Source organism: Caretta caretta, chromosome 1, assembly GCF_965140235.1.
Source record: "Caretta caretta isolate rCarCar2 chromosome 1, rCarCar1.hap1, whole genome shotgun sequence".
Classification (NCBI taxonomy): domain Eukaryota; kingdom Metazoa; phylum Chordata; order Testudines; family Cheloniidae; genus Caretta; species Caretta caretta.
In genome coordinates, this window is record NC_134206.1 from 125057193 (window position 1) to 125069504 (window position 12312).

The 12312-nt window shown below is 41.0% G+C and overlaps 1 long non-coding RNA gene across 1 annotated transcript in view; it reads right to left on the bottom strand.

Annotated features, from left to right (window-relative positions):
- The window catches only part of LOC125640707 (uncharacterized), a 62448-nt gene that overhangs the window by 5137 nt on the left and 44999 nt on the right, over window positions 1-12312 (bottom strand). The window contains exons 2-3 of the long non-coding RNA XR_007357865.2: window positions 3683-3864; window positions 1968-2063 (exon numbers count right to left, since the gene is read on the bottom strand). This is a non-coding gene — a long non-coding RNA (uncharacterized LOC125640707). The remainder of the gene's footprint in view (window positions 1-1967; window positions 2064-3682; window positions 3865-12312) is intronic.

The following is a 12312-nucleotide window of genomic DNA, read 5'->3' on the forward strand; positions in this document are numbered from 1 at the left end:
GGTTGTTTTTTTTAAATGTGTAAGTGAATACTCTGTAATGGAAGCTGCCTATGTGAAATGTGAGTTGGCATGCTATTATTTTGTGCCATGTTTCACACATGCCAGTGAAATAAAATTATTCTGTGGGACTGTTTTATTTTTAAGCAGAGGCTTAAATATGCTTTGGATAATGACAATGTCTGCTGGGAAACTGACCAGTGTACTTCCAGGTAAGAAAATTAATAGGAATCATATTAGGTGTGTTGTGGTCAGAATCAGATACATATATCTAGCTCCATGTATTAGATAAACTATTTTCTGAAAAATAACTATGTGCTTCTGATTGGCAGAATGATATATGTAGAGCAAGATGCAGTAGTAGGAAGGTGTAGAGCATGGTATAAGTTTGTGGCTCTGCCTAAAGGTTTTGCAAAACCATTCTTCCACTTGGGCCTCCATCTAGAAGGACATACAATATTTCCTTAGCTTATAGTATGGGGCCTTCAACCAAACCAACTGGACAATTCTACATTACTGTTCACTATGCCAATCATATACTTACAATGCAGGAGAGGAATATTATTTCTGGCATTTAGAATCATGTATGAGTCTGCGATTCTAATGGTATTGAAAGCCCCAATGCTTCCCTCATGCCCGTGGATGGAGGCAGCCTGTGCATGTGGTAGGTGGGGATTTCTCCTAGGTAGCATGTTGCCCTTCCTCTGACCTAACAGAAGCCTCTCCATGGGGGCACTGCAGAACTCCACAGATGAAGAGGGGCGTATCAGGGTGGGTGGGATCAGGAGAGAGAGCCCTGGGCATTCCTGGATTCTCCTATCCCCTCCAAACTCACAGCAGAAGCTGGTGCAAGTTGGTACAGCCTAACATTGTACCAACTTATGTGGCTTCCCCCTCTGCATTGCAGACCCTTCATTTAGGGGGCTTCACGAAACAGCTGTAAGGTGAAAGCCCCTGGCAGCATGGCTCCTATGAGAACCATTCTTTCTCCAGGTCCAGTAGAAGCTGGTTGGGCAAGATAGCAGTGTAATGGCCAGGGTCATCTACAGGGTCGAAGAAGATCATAATGGAATTGTGGGTTTTGGGATTAGCACTCCTGGCTTCTTCTGTAGGGGATTCCCACTCTCTTTGGTTGGAGAAATTCTCTTCAATTCACCAAATTGAAAGTAGTGGAATTTTTCCTCCCCAGGTGGATTATTTATTCATATAAGAGAATGGGGCCCACTGCTAGAAGAATATGACTACAACACAAATCCAGTGAAGAAATGATATTCACATATACATTGAGGATTACTATTAATCTGTCATAAGTAAATAACATATACTATAAATATTACAATAATATAACATAAGGAATCTACTGACTCTAACAAAAGATACACTAGATTATAACTAAGTCCATCAGAACAGTAATAGTATACCAGCCTTGTTAAGTACAGAATATTTGTGGTTTTATGGGGGCATATATAAAAATTATAGATGAAAAGTAGCATTTGGAGTCAGGTAGACAACTTGCATATTAACAAGACTGTATATATGTTTCATAATATATCTTATGCCCGTGTACAATCCATTTACAACATGAAGCACACTAAGTCACTTGCTGGAGGATTCTCTGCTTCTTAAACCACGATTTGAGGACTTCAATAGCTCAGACATAGGTGAGAGGTTTTTCGCAGGAGTGGGAGGGTGAGATTCTGTGGCCTGCGTTGTGCAGGAGGTCAGACGAGATGATCATAATGGTCCCTCTGACCTTAATATCTATGAATCTATAAGCCTCCTGGGGTAGTTTGGATTAGTGCATTTCCACTGACTTCAGTGCTGCTTTACATCAGGTGAGAATGTGGCCTACGCTCTGTAGTAGAATTCCTCAAATTGACAGATGCTATAGAAAACCTAAGCCAGACAGCTACTTGGGGAAGAGAAGGTGTAAAACTCTTGATGGTGCACACATTGCAACCTTTACTCACCCAAGTAATATCATTCAGAATCCAGATGTGAGTAAGGATTTCCAGGATCCAGTCCCAGGTTTGGCTGTCTTTCCCCCCATGGAGTTATTGAAGCCCCTTTGGAATATAAAAAGCTACATCATGGTTCTATACATATTAATGTGCAAGGATTTTTTTCCTATTGTCTATACCTTTCAGACTAAGTCTGACTGACAGCCTAATCTATGATTTCCAAGCCTTAGGATGGTCTGATTTTAAGACAGGCCTCTCTCTTTTTACATGCATTACTACGGAATTTCCAGTTTTCGTGGCTGTTGTATTATAAGATGCTTAATTACAAAACTAGACTTCATGTCTTGGGATTTTTAACTTTTTTATTTTCTAGGTTCCAAATTGATGGAAAAGTCAGAAATGTAGCCATTCTGAATAGCTGGATATCCTGGACTTTTAAAGGCATTCAGGTTGGCCTGTGACTTTTTGATTTAGGTTTTTAAAATTTATATCTGTTTCACTTAATGTAAACATACTGAGTCACATTTTATCGTAAAATATTATTCCATTATGAAGTATGGAAAGGCTTTTCCTTTTCTTTTCTCTCTACAGCACTGGGCAGACCTATTTCATTCATCTATATAAGGGCTACTGTTGTTGAATATTTCTGATTTGACAGTCAACTCAAATAAACAAGACCAAGGCCTTACGTAAGAAAAGAGAATTATGACAATTTTTTCTTCCCCTTAGTAGCCATGTTCGTAGCCATATTTATTTAAAGTAGCCTTGGGCAAAAAGTTATGCGTCTCATTAATCTAAATCAACCTTCCAGGATTTTATGGCAAACTGTTGTTGCTGTTGCCACATTATGTGTGGGTTTTCTTACCTCCCTTTTGTTCTTCAATATAGTGCTTATGAAGCTAAGGAACAATTGTCACTTCCTATTATGTGAACTAAATGTACAAGAATTGATGGGGCTTTCTACCTAATGTTGTTAGCGTGAACCTGGTTTGTTTATTTAATGAACAAAATGTCACAGTGCGTCTGCATCCGCCTGACATCTGAAACAGTGGCAGCTGCTGGTGGCAGATTTCCTGAAACCTGAGGTGCAGAATTAACCAATTCAATTTGCATGTTATCAAAAAAAAAAAAAAAAAAAAAAAGGATTGAGGTGGGTGGGGGAAATGGAAGACAAGAATCTCTTTTGAAAACATTCTTTTAAAAAAAAAAGGCCACTGTTTTTGTGCACAGATGTCCTGGATACTATTGTACTGTGAAAAGGGGTGGGGGGGGCGAGGAAAGGGGAGCAGAGAGAAAGCAAGCTAGTCTAATCCTGACACATAACCTACTTCAGCACAAGTAGATTTAGAGAAGTTCATTTAGATTCAGGGTTTCAATATGATTCTCTTATGAGATGTTGGGTTGGTAAATGAGAAATATTAGCCATGGGGGCAGTGTACAAGATAGAATTACTACAGGATTGCATCTCACCTCAACCTCCTTATAAAGAGCTATATTAACGTGACAATAGTGATCATGGAAACACGCACGTTTTGCAAAAAAAGATACATTTTATGCTTTCTCTGAAGTGGAATTTATGGCAATGTTGCTAATCAATTATTTTAGGAAGTAACCAAACTTGTGAGAATTACTGAAGACATTTACACTATACAGTTGCTAATCCTATGGCATTTCTTCCTAAACACCCAAAATTTAAATGGTACTTTAAAATAAAGTGTGCATACCACTGAAGTTTTCAAACAGAAGTAAAACCTCCTTGAGACTTGTCTAGTTTTAACGGCTCAGTGAGAAGGCAATGTTGAGACTCCACACGCTCCAGGCAAAGGCAAAGAAAAGGCAATTGCTTTCTGGTTTCTTGTTTAGGTTGCAACGTGCATTCTTCATCGTGGCCAATGCTGCATCCAACCTTCATATGCAAAGTAAAGAAAACACAATCTTTGTATATATTACATGACAGTGCAGGGCTGTGAACTACTTGGTAAAAGGCCCAGTTATGAGTATGTCTGGCAATTAAAAATAATTGGGAAGCAGGTTTGCCACTAACTCTTCCAAGAATGCCAGTTATGATATAATGATGTTTCATTAGACATGCTGAAAGCTGTGAGCTCCGTATGGCAGTGGCAATTAGGAAGGATCATAAAGGGAAAAAAAAAGAAGAAACATTAAAAATACCCCCGATAAGATTAGCATAGCATTTAATGGCCACTTCATTAGCTAATTGATTTCTTATTAGTTACAGGGAAAAGCCCAGTTAGGGGCTCTGCACAGCTAATTAACAGCATTTACACAATTAGTCAGTTGCTCATTTTGTAACCAAACATTCTTGGAATCGACTGTGGCTGTGATGCTCTGGGCCATTTGATTCACTTTTTTTTTTGCTAATATTGGCTTAACCTTCACATCAAAAATTCCCTCCCTGAGGGACCCACCATATTTAATCACAATGTTATATAAACAGAAAAGGGCTACGTCATGCAATCTCAGGGCGAGACTCTGTTCCCCTTAATTTTTATTTGCATCTCGCTTTATTAGCCCCATGAAGTCAATAGCAGTCAGTAAGCAGACTCATCTGTCCCCCTCCCTGACAGCTGATATATTTGTCCATCAAATATTATTATTATTTTGCAATTGGCTTGACCACACCTTTTTTTTTGGCTTCTGCATTGGGAGAGGTATGCAGGAGGTCTGGTGAAGGTGTTTGTTTCTAATGAAGTTGCTTCCTATTGCAAAAGAAATGCATTTAAGAGGCAAGTGGTCATTTCAAAAGTCGTGTTTTTTACATTAGCATATACTTGGAATTAAGTGTATGCGGGGAGAAATTGTGATCTGTTATAAGGCTCAGAAAAGGATATATTGGATTTATGGGGCATTTTATTATTGACTTGGTAAAAACTTATGACTGATAAGATAATAAACAATACTAAATATTTAATAAAACACAAAAAAGAAAAGTGCCTGTACACTTTCAGTGTATACAGGCATTTGATAACCTCACAGAACCCAGTTACTCCTTTTGCAAAATCCCGCCTTCCTTATGGTCCCAAAACTCCCGTGGACTAAAAAGGGCCAAATTCTGAGCTCACTGAAAACAGTCATGAAATTCCCCTAGTATTCAAGAACAAGCCTTCTAGCACTGAGGTATAAGGGCTATTAGTAATGCAGAACGAGGCTGTGTACGTGACCTGAAGGTCAATATTGTTACCAGCCTCTTTTCCTGAACGCGTTGGCTAAATTGTTATAAATTAATTAAATAAAAACAAAAACCATGAGGCCTGGGCAGTTCAGAGATGACACTGAATCAGGAATATATTAATTATTATGCTTAGTTATCCTTTTCTTCCTCTTCTCTTTTTCTTGTCTTTTATTTAATGTTTCTTTCCAATACATGTGAAATGAGTCATAATTTTAATTTATCATTACTGTATTAATTATGGCTAATGGAAAAACACTCTCTGAGACATATAATGGTAATTATTCCTTTCCTCCTTCCTCTTTTTACTGATAATTTATTCCTTAAAAATATTTACAAACTGTGGATTTTAATGGATGACCATTTCCATGTGGTCTTCATTTTAATTGTGCATGTAAAGAATGTATTTTCTTTCCTCTACCTTGTTTTTCCTCTTGGTTGATAATATGCATCTTGCTTATTTACTGCAAAGGATTATTAAAAACAAAACTTGAGGTTAAGAATAAGTGGAACAACAACAAAAAAAGAACAAGATTAAGCTATTTTAGAACAGCGGCTTTGAAAATTCAGGGATATTTTCTCTGAAACTAAGCATCAAAAGTATGTTGATTGTCTAGACTTCTATTGTAATCATAAAGCACTTTATAAACACTGAATGAAATTCACAGCACTTATATTAGGCCTATTGAAATAATTGGCAAAACAACCCTTTATTAGATCTGTTATATAAAGATATATTGAGGCACAGACAGGTAGTTTGGTGGAATGTGCAATTGCTCCATGTGCAAAATTCTGGTGGACTTGTAGGATCAGGCCCTAAGTGATTTGCACAAGGTCAGCCAATGAGTCAAAAGGAGGATCAGGAATAGGACCCAGGAATCTTGACTCTTAATCCCATTCTCTAACCACTAAACTACACCTGAAGTTGTTTCAGAGTAGCAGCCGTGTTAGTCTGTATTCGCAAAAAGAACAGGAGTACTTGTAGCACCTTAGAGACTAACAAATTTATTTGAGCATAAGCTTTCGTGAGCTCCAGCTCACTTCATCGGATGCATTCAGTGGAAAATACAATGGGGAGATTTATATGCATAGAGAACATGAAACAATGGGTGTTACCATACACACTGTAAGGAGAGTGATCACTTAAGGTGAGCTATTACCAGCAGGAGAGTGGGGGAGGAGGGAACCTTTTGTAGTGATAATCAAGGTGGGCCATTTCCAGCAGTTGACAAGAACATCTGAGGAACAGTGTTTCTAGTCTGTACTATTCAGGTTCATGTACCATGCCCATCAACATGCTCTCTGAATTCTCTTTTTGGTAACATAACTATAATAGCACCCACTGGTGTATTTCACAAGAAGACATGGGAGGTGACAATAGGGAAAGCAAGAAGCTTCCATTTCCATAGCCAATATCTGTTCTCGTTCTTGATTGTCCTTTTCAGGAACACACACTACACACCTCATTCCTTCTTCCTGCTTTAGTCTGTGTATACTCAATGATATCTTTTCAAAATCCACAGGCTTGAAAAACCTTAAAAACCTTGAAAAACCTTACCATCCACATGGCTCCTGTTGCCTGCTGAGTTCTACACATCCTTTCCAAATATAAAGGAGTCAGTACAGGGAGTCCGCACAGCAATACCTTATTGATGAAAATCTTCTGTTCTTGGAATATCATTTTAAATTAACATCATAACATTCTTAGAGACTTCTCAAACTTCTCATTCTTAGAGACTTCTCAAACTCACCCTTTTTGTCAGGGAGCAGGTTTTTTCCCCTTAGCTCCGCCCCCCCCACCCGTGTATCTTGATTTACAAATTCTCACCTTAAACTATGCCTGCTTAGGTTTGTTCTTTGTATCAGCATCACTGCCCTATGCAATTTGAGGAGAAGCTACTTCTGGGGATTTCCTTCTTTTAAGGTAATTTTGAGAGATGCGTTACCCTTCAGTAGTTTGGCTTGTAGCAAGCTGGCTTCAAACAATCCTCTCTTTTTGGGTAAAGGTGAGTCTTGCAGTCACGCCAAAACAAAGCAAACCGGCCACAGCAACAAAATGATTTGAATGAACCAGTCAGATTTACTTTTGGGGGAGACAGGCAGGGAGATTAATTACACTGTATTGCATAATGGCAGATTGCAACGTGACTGTGCATGCCTCATGCCATGTTCTAGCTTGTCAGTGGGTTTTGTTGTCATTTTTAAAGAGTGTGCAAAGTGCTTTCCAATTACTCTCAAAGGCAAGTGATCAACCTAACCTCCCGCTTCCATTTATTTTTCAGGTATCTGAATGAATAGCAGATGGTGGAGCACATTTCTATAATGTGAATGGTTTAAGATGCTCATTCTAGGAAGTAAGGGACATTTCCATCTGCAAGCACAGAAATATTATCGTAAAGACTGCCCCCTTTTAAAATGGAACCCTGCACACATGCAAGCTTCAGATAGCAGAGAGCATTTTCAAATATCCTACAGAACCTGTGGACGATTTCAGTGTTTATAAAATATAAATTAGGGCTGTCAACTAACCGCTGTTAAATCACGCGATTAACAAAAAAAATGAATTGCAATTAAAAAATTAATCATGATTAATTGCAGTTTTAATTGCACTGTTAAACAATAGAATACCAATTGACATTTATTAAATACTTTGGATGTTTTTCTACATTTTCAAACATATTGATTTCAGTTACAACACAGAATACAAGTGTACACTGCTCACTTTATATTGTTATTTTTTATTTCATTATTTTATATACACTTTAAAATGATAAATAAAAGAAATAGTATTTTTCAATTCACCTCGTACAAGTACTGTAGTGCAATCCCTTTATCGTGAAAGTGCAATTTACAAATGTAGATTTTTTTTGTTACATACTGCTCTCAAAAACAAAACAATGTAAAACTTTAGAGCCTATACGTCAGTCGTGGGCAACCTGCGGTCCGTGGGCTGCACGCAGCCCGTTAGAGTAATCTGCTGGCAGGCTGCCAGACAGTTTGTTTACATTTGCACGGCTGCCCACAGCTCCCAGTGACTGTGGTTCACCATTCCCGGCCAATGGGAGCTGTGGGAAGTAGTGGCCAGCACATCCCTGAGGCTCTCACCGCTTCCTGCAGCTCCTATTGGCCGGGAATGGCAAACTGAGGCCCCTGGGAGCTGCGAGCGGCCGTGCAAATGGAAACAAACTGTCTGGCGGCCCGCCAGCGGATTACCCTGATGGACTGCAGGTTGCCCACCACTGCTGTAAGTTCACTCAGTCCTACTTCTTGTTCAGCCAATCACTCAGACAAACTTGTTTGTTTACATTTATGGGAGATAATGCTGCCTACTTCTTATTTACCATGTCACCAGAAAGTGAGAACAGGCATTCACATGGAACTTTTGTAGTCAGTGTTGCAAGGTATTTACGTGCCAGCTATAAAAATGTTATTAAAGCTAATGTTAAACAATTATATAGTACACAGGTTAAGAAAAGAGTGTCTGTACATCTGGGTATAGTGCATAGATTATCCACAAATACAAGTCATAAGATATATTAAACATTCATAAGCCCCATCATGCTTTGCCGACCATTGCAGAGGACATGCTTCCATACTGATGACGCTCATTAAAAAAATAATGACAGGTTTCAGAGTAGTAGCCATGTTAGTCTGTATTCGCAAAAAGAAAAAGAGTACTTGTGGCACCTTAGAGACTAACAAATTTATTTGAGCATAAGCTTTCGTGAGCTCCAGCTCACTTCATCGGATGCATTCAGTGGAAAATACAGTGGGGAGATTTATATGCATAGAGAACATGAAACAATGTGTGTTACCATACACACTGTAAGGAGAGTGATCACTTAAGGTGAGCTATTACCAGCAGGAGAGCAGGGGGGGGAAAAAACTTTTTGTAGTGATAATCAAGGTGGGCCATTTCCAGCAGTTGACAAGAACATCTGAGGAACAGTGGGGGGCCGGAGAGGCGGGAATAAACATGGGGGAATAGTTTTACTTTGTGTAATGACCCATCCACTCCCAGTCTTTATTCAAGCCTAAGTTAATTGTATCCAGTTTGCAAATTAATTCCAATTCATCACTCTCTCATTGGAGTCTGTTTCTGAAGTTTTTTTGTTGAAGAATTGCAACTTTTAGGTCTGTAATCGAGTGACCAAAGAGATTGAAGTGTTCTCTGACTGGTTTTTGAATGTTATAATTCTTGTTATAATTCTTGTGTCCATTTATTCTTTTATTTAGAGACTGTCCAGTTTGACCAAAGTACACAGCAGAGGGGCATTGCTGGCACATGATGGCATATATCACATTGGTGGATGTGCAGGTGAACGACCCTCTGATAGTGTGGCCTAATCACATTAGCCACACTATCAGAGGCTCGGTCACCTGCACATCTACCAATGTGATATGTGCCAGCAATGCCCCTCTGCCATGTACATTGGTCAAACTGGACAGTCTCTACGTAAAAGAATAAATGGACACAAATCAGACGTCAAGAATTATAGCATTCAAAAACCAGTCGGAGAACACTTCAATCTCTTTGGTCACTCGATTACAGACCTAAAAGTTGCAATTCTTCAACAAAAAAACTTCAAAAACAGACTCCAGTGAGAGAGTGATGAATTGGAATTAATTTGCAAACTGGGTACAATTAATTTAGGCTTGAATAAAGACTGGGAGTGGATGGGTCATTACACAAAGTAAAACTATTTCCCCATGTTTATTCCACCCCCCATCCCCCACTGTTCCTCAGATGTTCTTTCAACTGCTGGAAATGGCCCACCTTGATTATCACTACAGAAAGTTTTTTCCCCCCCTGCTCTCCTGCTGGTAATAGCTCACCTTAAGTGATCACTCTCCTTACAGTGTGTATGGTAACACCCATTGTTTCATGTTCTCTATGTATATAAATCTCCCCTACGTATTTTCCACTGAATGCATCCGATGAAGTGAGCTGGAGCTACCGAAAGCTTATGCTCAAATAAATTTGTTAGTCTCTAATTAGGGTATGTCTACACTACGAAATTAGGTCGAATTTATAGAAGTCGTTTTTTTAGAAATCGGTTTTATATATTCGAGTGTGTGTTCCCCCACAGAAAATGCTCTAAGTGCATTAAGTGCATTAACTCAGCGGAGTGCTTCCACAGTTCGGAGGCTAGAGTCGACTTCCAGAGCGTTGCACTGTGGGTAGCTATCCCACAGTTCCCGCAGTCTCCGCTGCCCATTGGAATTCTGGGTTCAGATCCCAATGCCTGATGGGCCTAAAACATTGTCGCGGGTGGTTCTGGGTACATATCGTCAGGCCCCCGTTCCCTCCCTCCCTCCATGAAAGCAACAGCAGACAATCATTTCGCGCCTTTTTTCTTGAGTTACCTGTGCAGACGCCATACCACGGCAAGCATGGAGCCCGCTCAGGTAACCGTCACCGTATGTCTCCTGGGTGCTGGCAGACGTGGTACTGCATTGTTACACAGTAGCAGCAACCCATTGCCTTGTGGAAGCAGACGGTGCAATAGGACTGGTAGCCGTCATCGTCATGTCCGAGGTGCTCCTGGTCATGTCGGCCAGGAGCGCCTGGGCAGACATGGGTGCAGGGACTACATTAGAAGTGACTTGACCAGGTCATTCTCTTTAGTCCTGCAGTCAGTCCTATTGAACCATCTTATGGTGAGCAGGCAGGCGATACGGATTGCTAGCAGTCCTATTGTACCATCTTCTGCCGAGCATCCATGAGATGTGGATGGCTTGCAGTCCTTCTGCATCGTCTGCTGCCAACCAAAGATGTGGAAGATTGATGGAGTGGATCAAAACAAGAAATAGACCAGATTTGTTTTGTACTCATTTGCTTCCCCCTCTCCCCAGTCTAGGGGACTCATTCCTCTAGGTCACACTGCAGTCACTCACAGAGAAGGTGCAGCGAGGTAAATCTAGCCATGTATCAATCAGAGGCCAGACCAACCTGCTCGTTCCAATAAGAACAACTACTTAGGTGCACCATTTCTTATTGGAACCCTCTGTGAAGTCCTGCCTGAAATACTCATTGATGTAAAGCCATCCCCTTTGTTGATTTTAATTCCCTGTAAGCCAACCCTGTAAGCCGTGTCATCAGTCACCCCTCCCTCAGTCAGAGCAATGTCAGACAATCGTTCCGCGCCTTTTTTCTGTGCAGACGCCATACCAAGGCAAGCATGGAGGCCGCTCAGCTCACTTTGGCAAATAGGAGCACATTAAACACCACACGCATTATCCAGCAGTATATGCAGCACCAGAACCTGGCAGAGCGATACCAGGAGAGGAGGCGACGTCAGTGCGGTCACATGAGTGATCAGGACATGGACACAGATTTCTCTGAAAGCATGGGCCCTGCCATTGCATGCATCATGGTGCTAATGGGGCAGGTTCATGCTGTGGAACGCCGATTCTGGGCTCGGGAAACAAGCACAGACTGGTGGGACCGCATAGTGTTGCAGGTCTGGGACGATTCCCAGTGGCTGCAAAACTTTCGCATGCGTAAGGGCACTTTCATGGAACTTCGTGACTTGCTTTCCCCTGCCCTGAAGCACATGAATACCAAGATGAGAGCAGCCCTCACAGTTGAGAAGCGAGTGGCGATATCCCTGTGGAAGCTTGCAACGCCAGACAGCTACTGGTCAGTTGGGAATCAATTTGGATTGGGCAAATCTACTGTGGGGGCTGCTGTGATGCAAGTAGCCCACGCAATCAAAGATCTGCTGATATCAAGGGTAGTGACCCTGGGAAATGTGCAGGTCATAGTGGATGGCTTTGCTGCAATGGGATTCTCTAACACTGGTGGGGCCATAGACGGAACCCATATCCCTATCTTGGCACTGTAGCACCAAGCCGGCGAGTACATAAACCGCAAGGGGTACTTTTCAATAGTGCTGCAAGCTCTGGTGGATCACAAGGGACGTTTCACCAACATCAACGTGGGATGGCCGGGAAAGGTACATGACGCTCGCATCTTCAGGAACTCTGGTCTGTTTCAAAAGCTGCAGGAAGGGACTTTATTCCCAGACCAGAAAATATCTATTGGGGATGTTGAAATGCCTATGGATATCCTTGGGGACCCAGCCTACCCCTTAATGCCATGGCTCATGAAGCCGTACACAGGCAGCCTGGACAGTAGTCAGGAGCTGTTCAACTACAGGC